Source organism: Hippocampus zosterae, chromosome 13 (assembly GCF_025434085.1).
Source record: "Hippocampus zosterae strain Florida chromosome 13, ASM2543408v3, whole genome shotgun sequence".
NCBI classification, from domain to species: Eukaryota; Metazoa; Chordata; class Actinopteri; order Syngnathiformes; family Syngnathidae; genus Hippocampus; species Hippocampus zosterae.
Genome location: NC_067463.1, coordinates 11,846,518 through 11,857,132, shown reverse-complemented (window position 1 = coordinate 11,857,132; position 10,615 = coordinate 11,846,518).

The following is a 10,615-nucleotide window of genomic DNA, read 5'->3' as shown; positions in this document are numbered from 1 at the left end:
CACCCCTCCTGGCTGTTGTTTGTACTGATGCACCAGACAGCAATTAATAATACCAGCCCATCTTGGAGTCCTTGGAGTGGATGCCGGGGACTCAGTAATTCCGCTGGTGGGCTTCAGTGCTCACATGCATGGGCAATGGCAATGAGACCTGAAAGGGTGCAATTGGGAGGAATGGCCTCCCCAATCAGAGCCCGATTGATGTTCTGTTATTGGACTTTTGTGCTCATGGATCATCGACAATGAACATTATGTTCTGACATAAAGGTGTCCATGTGTACTTGTGTCAGAGTGGACCATGTTCCTTGCGTCCATTGTTGAGGCAGCCCACCATAGTTGTAACTGGAAGGTGATCGATACCTGTTGTGCTGGCAAACCCAAAACCCATTGATGGACACCAGCGGTGAGGGATGCCAGCGGGACTCCGGAGGCAGTTGGTGGGTACTGGCCAGCCGAGCGGAATGCAGATGTGGCGGTCATCGAGGCGTGGGAGGAGTTCAGTGAGGCCATGGAGAAAGACTGCCGGATGGCTTCGAAGAAAATTCTGTCCCACTATCCAAGGACAAGCGCAACAGGAAACGGATGGATGGATTTAAAGTTTTTTATAAATACAAGCAAATGTTTGTGAGAGATGCACAATTCATAAGCTTACTTGTTGGCAGTGTGTAAAACCAACCACATGGGGACAGCAGAGCACTTCAGTTGTACAGATATTTCTATACTGTTTTAGGCAATAATGAGAACACTCTTTTCAGTAGGATTTGAAACATGTTTGCCCAACAACATCTAGGTAGATTAAAAAAAAGGTTCCATGGGAGGAGACAGCCAGGGAAAAGTTCATTAAAGAGCATGAGTTATGGAAGGTTGGCTTGTGAGTGGGTCAGTTTTCACAAGGGCATCGAGGGGCCTTGCTGAGGAAATGGTAATGAAAAACGCAGTGCTGAGAATCATGCCGCGGATCTACGCTGTGCAAAGAGGCAAAATGTGCATGTGTTCATAATATACACTGTGGCAAAACATAACAGAAAAATGACAGCTATATAGTCATAGCGGTGGTGGTCCATCGACTGCATCTGCTGCAGCTCAGAAGAATGTACAACACCTCGCCACCACCATAAATCATTGCAAAACTCTACTTAATCCCGGGTGCAAGGCTGTGTGTGTGTGTGTGTGTGTGTGTGTGTCTGCGCTCGCGCCCACATGGATCTTGTTATGCAGTTTAAAAGTGTGGAACAGAAGCAACACGTTTAAATTTTGCTCATTTTCACTGCCTTGTCAAATCAGAAGGCAAAACCCTTGTCCACCTACAAATGTGTTTTTATTTCATTCGCGTCACTGATAAGGTGGAGCCTATTCCAGTGGGAGCAATGATAGACCCAGGAAGGGTCACAAGGCAGTGGCAGGTCGCATGCTGTATCAGTGCTTAATACGCAAGCAACCACTCGCACACACATACACCAAAGTACATTATAGATCATTCAGGGAACTTAACATGCATGATTTTTTTGTTTTAATGTGGGAGAAAGCCAGAATACCCACATTAAACCCATGCAAGCCCAGAAAGAACATGAAAAATCTCCACAGGGAGGCCCTAGCCGAAATTTGAAACCAGAACCTTAGAACTGTGAGGGAAACAGGCTAACCAATATGCACCATGCCGCCCATAAAAGTAGAATATAAAAATGAAATGAAGAGAGAGGCTTGCCGTAGGCCGTCTTTAGAAGTACCGGAAAATCACTCTTCATATTTAGATCAAAACAGTTAATTGTATACACCAGGCTGTACATACGGCAAGGGGTGACTTACCTGCAGTGCAAAAGGTGTGTTTACTGTGTTCACTACTATGACGTGTTGAATGCAAGAGTCTGTGTGAACATGGATGGATGCAAATAGTTGGAATGTTTTTTCTTGAAACATTTAATGGCTTTTGTAAGACATACAGATTTTTGGGTTCCACAGTCATCTAACAAGAATGACATTTTCGCGACTGCTCTCATTACAGGATTAATCGCCTTTCCATGAACAGACCAAAATTCCATCTTCTTTAGCCTCGCGAATTGGTGTTTGTCAGCACCTTTCAACAATCCTTTCTTGGGCTTTAACAAGGCCAGCTGGTTGAAGCCCGTCAGAAAAGGGTGTTTAATTTAATTCCATTTACCAGTGCATTTCATCGGATTTCAAAATGATTAGAACCAGCTTTCCCAATACCATAAAAGAAACACCTCGCACATTTAATCTAAACGGGATTTCGTGGCATTGGAAGGTTTTTATTGGCCATTTTGACAATAAAAAATGTTCTGAAAGAAGCCCATTACGGTGACACATTTCCACTTGTCTTATTCTGCTTTCAATCAGTAAGTTTTATTTTATTTTTTCATGTATAGGCCCCTTGCTAATGTGCACTCTTATATGATGTGTTCACCTTCTCTGCCATGCATCCAAATAATCGTTGCAGTTAAATGTAATTCACTGTGGCGCACAGAAAGCAGCAGGGATTAAATTTAATCAGATGCAACAAGATAAATTTGAAAAATGAGGCAGTAAAGTGAAAGCTCGGGATTACAGCAGGGGTCTGGCTGTTTTTTTCATTAAAAAAAAAGGTGTTGATCGATGACATTTGATGGATTATGTATGCTGTTTATGCTGATAGGTGGAACCGGTGTGTTTAATCATTTGTGAATCAAAATGAGCTTTTTACTGGAGCGTAACCTCAGTCGCCGCACACTCAGAGTCCAAGGTCTCATGTTTTTGGCAAGTGAATCCTTCAGAGTTGACTCGATGACATGAAGCAGACGCCCTTCAGCCATTGAGCTGGGCCCTTTAAACGAGGTTCCCAAAAATGACTTATTTCTCTCAGTTGGAAAGTTTGGCACTCATTTTATTACACAAACGAAAGGGAGAGCAACATGAAACATGAAAAGAAAGGAAAGCAATTGTAATGATTACATGAGTGTTTTTAGATGAGTGCAGAGTAGAGCACAATAAGAATTTGGGGATGACTACAATTGTTGGATTTTGGCCATAGCGTGGAGACCCTTTGATCATCCATCCATTATCCGAACCGCTTATTCCCACCAGGTTCGCGGGCGTGCTGGAGCCTACCCCGGATCCCAAGAGGATTAGGTGTGTAAATTTTACTCATATGAAACTAACTGATGGCACTCAAGCCATGCGAGTCGGCTCGATACCAAGGAAAGTTTGTGTCACATATTTGAAGCACACTTTTTGCTTGGCAGAATTCCAGGGGGACAGTCGTCTGCCTAACACCGAAATAAAATGGCTTGCAAGCAGTTCGGGGTGTACCTGCCTACCGCACGACCATAGCTGGCAAAGGAACGCCCGCGACCTTCCTGAGGGTCAGAGGATCAGACAATGGATTGATTGATCTACCAGTCTACATCTCTATCCTATTTTACCTTGGGGGGGATTGGGAGGGGGGGGGGACAAACCGTTGAAACAAACAGTACAGTGTTTCGACTACACTTAATTGTACCATATTTTCTCTCGTGTTAGAGAGTGTTTATTGACTTCACTGCAAAGAATACCAAGCTTTTTCCTGCATTTTTTTCAACTACAATTTTCAAATAATATCGAGTAAACTTCAATTCTTAATTAAATATATTAATACACTTTTTTTAAACGCCGTGCCTCCTCTTAGCCTATTGGTGCTCCACCAATCATGCAAGTGAAATGTTATGTTATCCGGTTACAGGGTGCATGAAAAGATGAAAGTCATAAAAATCTGTCATTGCAAACATAATAATGCTCAGTTCTGATTGCCACTGAACTTATTATGGTTGGAGTTTACAGTGTAAAACTGCACTGCATCGCCCTGCAGTTTTCCGCTGTGGCTAAACATGCAAAACTAGCATGAGAAGGGGCAGTCAAGTAATGTAAGATTAGCCTAAAAGTATGAATACAGACAATGCATGTACAGTGATCTTGAGGAGTAGACTGCTACGCAGAGATACTGCGGTCGATCTAAAGGTCCCCTAACTTCAGCTGTGTCAAGTTGGTTTCCACTGAACCCCTTCCCTCACGCTCTCTCTGTCTTTTGTGAATCTGGACAGTCTGAGGGTAAGCCAGGGGGCTCAGGCTGACGTGTGTTCTGGATGTTAATGGTGAAAAGGAGCTCGGGAGGCTTATGAGGCACAGGGGGACTGCAGAGGATTATCATTATTTCTGCACACAATAATGCACTTAACTGTGGTCTCGTTCACACACACACACACGCACACACACACACACACACACAGGCACACACACACACACACACACAAGCACGCACACACACGTTGTCGTACGACACGGGGAGGTGTGGAAGGTTTGGGAGATGCATGGAGACAGACCTTGCCCTAAAAGGGATGGGGGACAGAGAGATGGGAGGAAATGGCCAAACTGAAAACACATGCAAGGTCAAGTGCACTCAGTGGCCACATCCAGTAAAGCCATACCGTCGGGTGTCTGTTAAACTCGCTGTTTTCTTTTATTAAGTTTGCTTATTGTAAAACATTCTTAAAAAGTTGGAACAAGTTTTCCGCTACTTTGCTTAGAAATGGAAATACTACCGGAGTAATCATGATGAGAATCGACTTGATTTGTACCGTGTTCTCAGTTTTCTACCATATAAACCCGGACAATGTACACGGTTTGTAAAGGGATTAATCATGTCTCACGGTCGATCTTGTTAAATTTTGGCACAGATGCAGCAAACAGTTTACGGTAGATTTCCAACATTAAAAGGCCTTTATGTTCTTTTCTTCTGTGGGTCAGCATTAAACTGTACACCTTTATACAAAAGAATTACCTTTTGCATATGCCTTAAGTGTCACCATGATTCATGCATTACTCACTTATAAAATATATATATTTGTATATATCAACAACAATTGCCTCATCTTGAAATATAATATACGGTTTGAGTACAACTTCCTGCATCTGTGTGTTCATAATCACGAATATTATTCACTGAGATATTAAGTGACATTTTGCCATCTTCTAAAGGGATTTTGGTGTTTCCTCACTTGTACATTGACCCACACATAAATCTAAAAATTTCTTTACTCGCTCATTCACCAACTCTCCCAAAAGGACACCAAATGAATATTTTTTTGCTTCATTCCGCATATCAACAAATGAACATTGTTGAGGTCAAAGAGAGGATTTATTATAGCTGGCAGAGGGAAAAATACAGCAAACCACTATGACTTCACACCCGCACTTTTCTCAATTTGTTTCTCCAGTGAAGACATTCCTCTTTTGCTTGGCACCCACAATATGGCCGTGGATCAAAAAGGTGGGTCCGTGCTACGACATGAGAACATATTCTTATAAAACTGAGGGAAAAGGAAAATCATCTGTGTCACCTCATATAGAAAGGTGCACCCACTAAAGACTTGGCGAGCCTCACCATGGAAAATAAAGGTCTTGGCACAAATTGAGAAGCTATAGTATGGTATTCAGATCACGCACCGACAGACATAAGCTCTCAGGATTGATATCTGTTGAGAGAAAGGCTATAAACCTAGTAACAATGTCGCAGAGGTTGCTGCAGACAACAGTGTGGAACTCACACTTCATTGAGTGTCAGGGTAACAGTAGCCATCACTTTGAGTAAGACATGGGTTGCAAAACACCTTTGACATTTGGGTGTTGTAAATGGCCTTGTATCTTTCCTCCACAAGTTAAGTGAAAATTGCGTATGTCACATAAGATCCAGCTGTGCAAGATCAATGTCACAGCTGATCAAATTTCTGACATGCTAAAAAGGATTCTGATATTTGGGAACTGCCTACTGCTCCTCATTCTGACCCTTGATGAGACTTAAAAGTGACCCAAATTAAAAGTGAATCAGAAAGCTTCATGCGCTCACCGTAGACTCACTTTTAAGACAATGGGCCAAATCGACAAGAATGAACTGTAGCCGCAGATAGCGCCTTTAATTGCTCTTTATTTGTCCAGGTACCCGCAGTTTTCTCCGTCTTGACATGGCAAAGTATAAATGGAGGCTTTGTCCTAAGAACATTGTGGTAGAACGATGGCAGTTGGGAAGAAAATCTTTCGCTCCATTCATTTCAAAACGCAAAACACACTTTTTAAAAATAACCAGTCGCTTTGATCTGACACTTTATGTGCGTGTGTGTGGGTTTATTTTAAAATTAATAAAAAACTGTATTGATTTTTTTTTAATTGAATGTAATGTAACATTGAGATTCTATGAAGAGATTCCATAAAGACTTACCGGTAACCTCTTCCTTCTCTACACTTGTACAAAAGGGTACGCACAGATGTTCCATTTAATAGGTTGTGAGCGCACGGTGCATAGACTCATCGCTCGTGACTGGCTCCGAGCTTATTCTTGGCTAGTCGACTACGGCATAGCGCTTTCATCTTATCCGACCTGTATGCATTGACGAGTTAATCACGAGTTGAATGCACGACCTCTATGGTTCATAACTTTGTTTGTATGCCATGTTAAAAATAAAATGAAAATACCCGCTGGTAAGACATTCCAGCTGGAAATGAGCCAATATGTTGCAAAGGAAAGCACATGCCAACCGGAATATGCGTGAGCTTAATACAGGCAGTGTCATTTCACACATTTGTGAATGCCAGGAAGTGAGATCCAGGAAAGACTGCAATAACCAAGCACGGGCTCTCTGTGTAGATGTGTGTGCCAGATCAAGAGTGACACAATGCTTTCACCAGAGGAAGTGAAACAGAAACGGTCACCGTGGGGACCATACTGTCACAGTAAAGCAGCTATACTGTATGTGTACGTGTGACAAATGTTTTTGTTGGAGAGTTGGTGTGACATCCTGTAAGCATGGCAGAGACTATACTCTATAGGGTTTCAGGAAACAACGTTTTGCAACATTTTGGACTGTGGGTGTGGGGTTATTTTTGTTCTTCTCTACAGAATAAAGAACACCTGTGTGGTCAGAGGTGCCCGATGTTCAATCTGAGAGAAAATCTGTGTTGTCGGGCACCCAAAAGGTGTTCCATAGGTTTGCGGTTAGGGCTGGGTGTGAATGAGTGAATGTGAGGCTTTTTAATGTGCTTTGGGCACCATGTGGTGTAGATAAAGCACTATGTAACTGCAGACCATTTTCCGTTCCTTTTAACTACGTTCAATAAGCGTTTGGGACCCGAGGGAAATAATTGGTGATGCATTAGGGGGAATTCTTTCCCATTCTTGCTCTGATGTACAACTTCAGTTGCTCAATAGATTGAGGTTTCCATTGTCATATTTTTCAGTTCATAAAGTGGCACACATTTTCAATGGGAAACGGGTCTGGACTGCTGGCAGGCTAGTCTAATGCTAGTGCTGTTCCACTACTCCAAAACCCGCCTTTCAGCATTAATGGTGGCTTCACTGATGAGCAAGTTACCGATGCCATAGGCGCTGAATAAAGGTTGAAAAGAATATACAAATCATTGGATACTGTTTTTATTTACATTTTGCAAACCGTCACAATTTGATTGGATTTGGGGAAGTTAGAATATATGGTTCAAAACACGAACCTTGGAAACAGTAGTTGTCATAATGATTTACCCAAAAGTACTTTGCCATTATTCAATGAAGTGTTGTCATGGAACGACGGTTTATGATTAGCCATTTTTCTAAAGCGCCTTGATTTTAGCATAAAAAGGGGATATAAAGTTAATTCTTACCTTTTGTAGCAATTGTAGCAATTTCTTGAAGAGTTGAGCAGAGACTGGAGTGAGGCCCATCTTAAGATCTGGTTTTGCTGTATATCACACACACACACACACACACTCACACACACACACACACATCTCACTAAGTCATTACCTGAAGCCAAATGTTTGCACTTGAATTCAAATGACGCAACAATTTCTCTCATAAGAAAAGTATTAAATATAGGAACATTATAGAGATTCCAGAGTCCGTTAAATTGGTGTTATGGGTATATTTTTTTTGCCAATCACAATTTGTGCAGAAAAGAGCATGAGACGGGTTTTGAGTTTTAAGTGTCAATGAAAGTTAAGGTGTGAAAGCAGTGGGCATATTGCTGGTGTCGGATTAAAGCCTCTTGTCTCACATTTTGGTAAATTTCATATTGTTTTGCAATCTATAGTATTGGTCAATTCTATATGAGTGGGTGTTGTTTTTACCAAACCAAAAGGTTTGAAAATGGCTTGCAGTCTTTGTATGTTAATGGTAGAATAAACAAGCCATTTTAGGGGAGACCTGGAAAAAGATTTCCTCGTCTCACCCCCCCTCGGGTGGTGTCCGTCCCTCATTCAGCTCGGGTCCTCTACCAGAGGCCAGGAAGCTTGAGGGTTCTGCGCAATATCCTTGCTGTCCCCAGCACTGCACATTTCAGGACTGAGATGTCCGATGTTGTTCCCGGGATCTGTTGCAACCACTCATCTAGTTTGGGGATCACTGCCCCGAGTGCTCCGACCACCACGGGCACGACTGTCACCTTTACCTTCCAGGCTCTCTCCAGCTCCTCTCTGAGCCCTTGGTATTTCTCGAGTTTCTCATGTTCCTTCTTCCTGATGTTTCCATCACTTGGGACCACTACATCCACTACAACGGGTTTCCTCTGCCCTTTATCTATGATCACGATATCTGGTTGGTTCGTCATTACCATCTTGTCAGTCTGGATCTGGAAGTCCCACAGGATCTTCGCTCTGTCATTCTCCACCACCTTCGGAGGTGTTTCCCATTTTGACCGTGGGGTTTCCAGTCCATACTCCGCACAGATGTTTCTGTAGACTATGCCAGCCACCTGGTTATGGCGTTCCATATAGGCTTTCCCTGCCAGCATCTTACACCCTGCAGTTATGTGTTGGATCTTCTCAGGAGCCTCTTTGCACAACCTACACCTTGGGTCTTGTCTGGTGTGGTATATCTGGTCCTAAATGGCTCTGGTGCTCAGGGCCTGCTCCTGAGCAGCCAGGATGAGTGCCTCTGTGCTGTCCTTCAGGCCAGCCCTCTCTAGCCACTGATAGGACTTCTTGAGATCGGCCACCAGTTATGGTCCGGTGGTACATCCCGTGTAGGGGCTTGTCCTCCCATGATGGGCCCTCTTCCAGCGCCTCATCTTCTGTTCCCCATTGTCTGAGACATTCTCTGAGTACGTCATCCATTGGAGCCTTCTCCTTGATGTATTCATGGAGCTTGGATGTTTCATCCTGGACAGTGGCTCTCACACTCACTATTCCCCGGCCTCCTTCCTTTCGGCTTGCGTACAGTCTCAGGGTGCTGGATTTGGGATGGAACCCTCCGTGCATGGTTAGGAGCTTTCGGGTCTTAACGTATATATGTATATACTGTATTTGTAGTGCATATTTAACAGGATAGTGCTCTTCGTTGTCGTGGTCCTCATGCAACCTACATGTTTGCATCTTGGCCTTTATTTAAATGTGTATGGATTTGTACTAATCGATGTCACCTTCCTGGCTGCTTCCTCGCTTGTTCACATGTTCCTGATGGGAATAAGTAATGAGAGAGAGAGAGAGAGAGAGAGAGAGAGAGAGAGAGAGAGAGAGAGAGAGAGAGAGAGAGAGAGAAAGAGAGCGAGAGAGAGAGATAGAGAGAGAGAGAGAGAGAGAGAGAGAGAGAACATCTGCATCGTGTCAGTCAGACAGTCAGTTGGACAGTGACTACGGGGCAATCGGTCGTGCCCCACAATTTTACCACTCACCGCATTACCTCAGATAAAACCAAATGAAAAGGAAATAATAAATGGAAATATTTATAACCTAGCTTTTTATTTTTATGTGAGCACTATAAATGTGACATTGTTCATTGTCAGTCAAGTTCTTTATGGCATTGCCTGATTTGTGATGTGTTGTGAATATTATAAAGTTGGAAATGCGCAGTTGCTCCTTTTTCAGTACAAGAGATACGAGCATGTTCCGAAGCTGCAGCCCGATTTACATTCAGCCCTCCTGCAGAATAATCGTATACAAAATAGAGGGGGAAAATTATTTTCAACCTCATGACCAAGGTCCAAAATCTCAAATGCAACCTCTGGCGTTTACAGTGAAGACTCCCAGAAGAAACTTTGGTCTACTCGAGTCGGTGCTTAAGGTCTCAGCTTCCGACGGTCACATGACCAAAACCAGGAAACAAGTGAGCCGCGATTGGGCGTTACCTGAGCCCTTAGGAACTGTGATGTCATTTTAAGTCAACGGCTCATGGCAAAATGGCCGCCACCTGAGGTGGATAAAAATGGGTGGAATTTTACGACTTATTTCATATTCCGCAAACGCAATATTAATTAGAAGGTTGTGCTTAGACTGGTGGGGGCGCATTTTTTTTACTTGACTTCCCTTTTAATTTTGGAATAATATGATAAAAAACATGCTTTTCAAACTCGGGACCCAATTCCAAATCGCAAATGCAACCTCGAGCGTTAACAACAAAGACTCCCCTGACGAAAGCGTTCTTTTTTCATGTGTGAACATGCGCTGCTTATCTGTCTCGTGTATTTATTGGATGCTGGCAGCCTGTGTTATTGATTTGCAAGGGTATGTTGAAACTTAAGGTGGCCTTTCCATCGCTCTCTCCTGTCTAACGGAGCTCCCTCTCGGTCTGTATGCGCTCCATGCACCGTTGTCTCTAATTCATTGTCTGGCA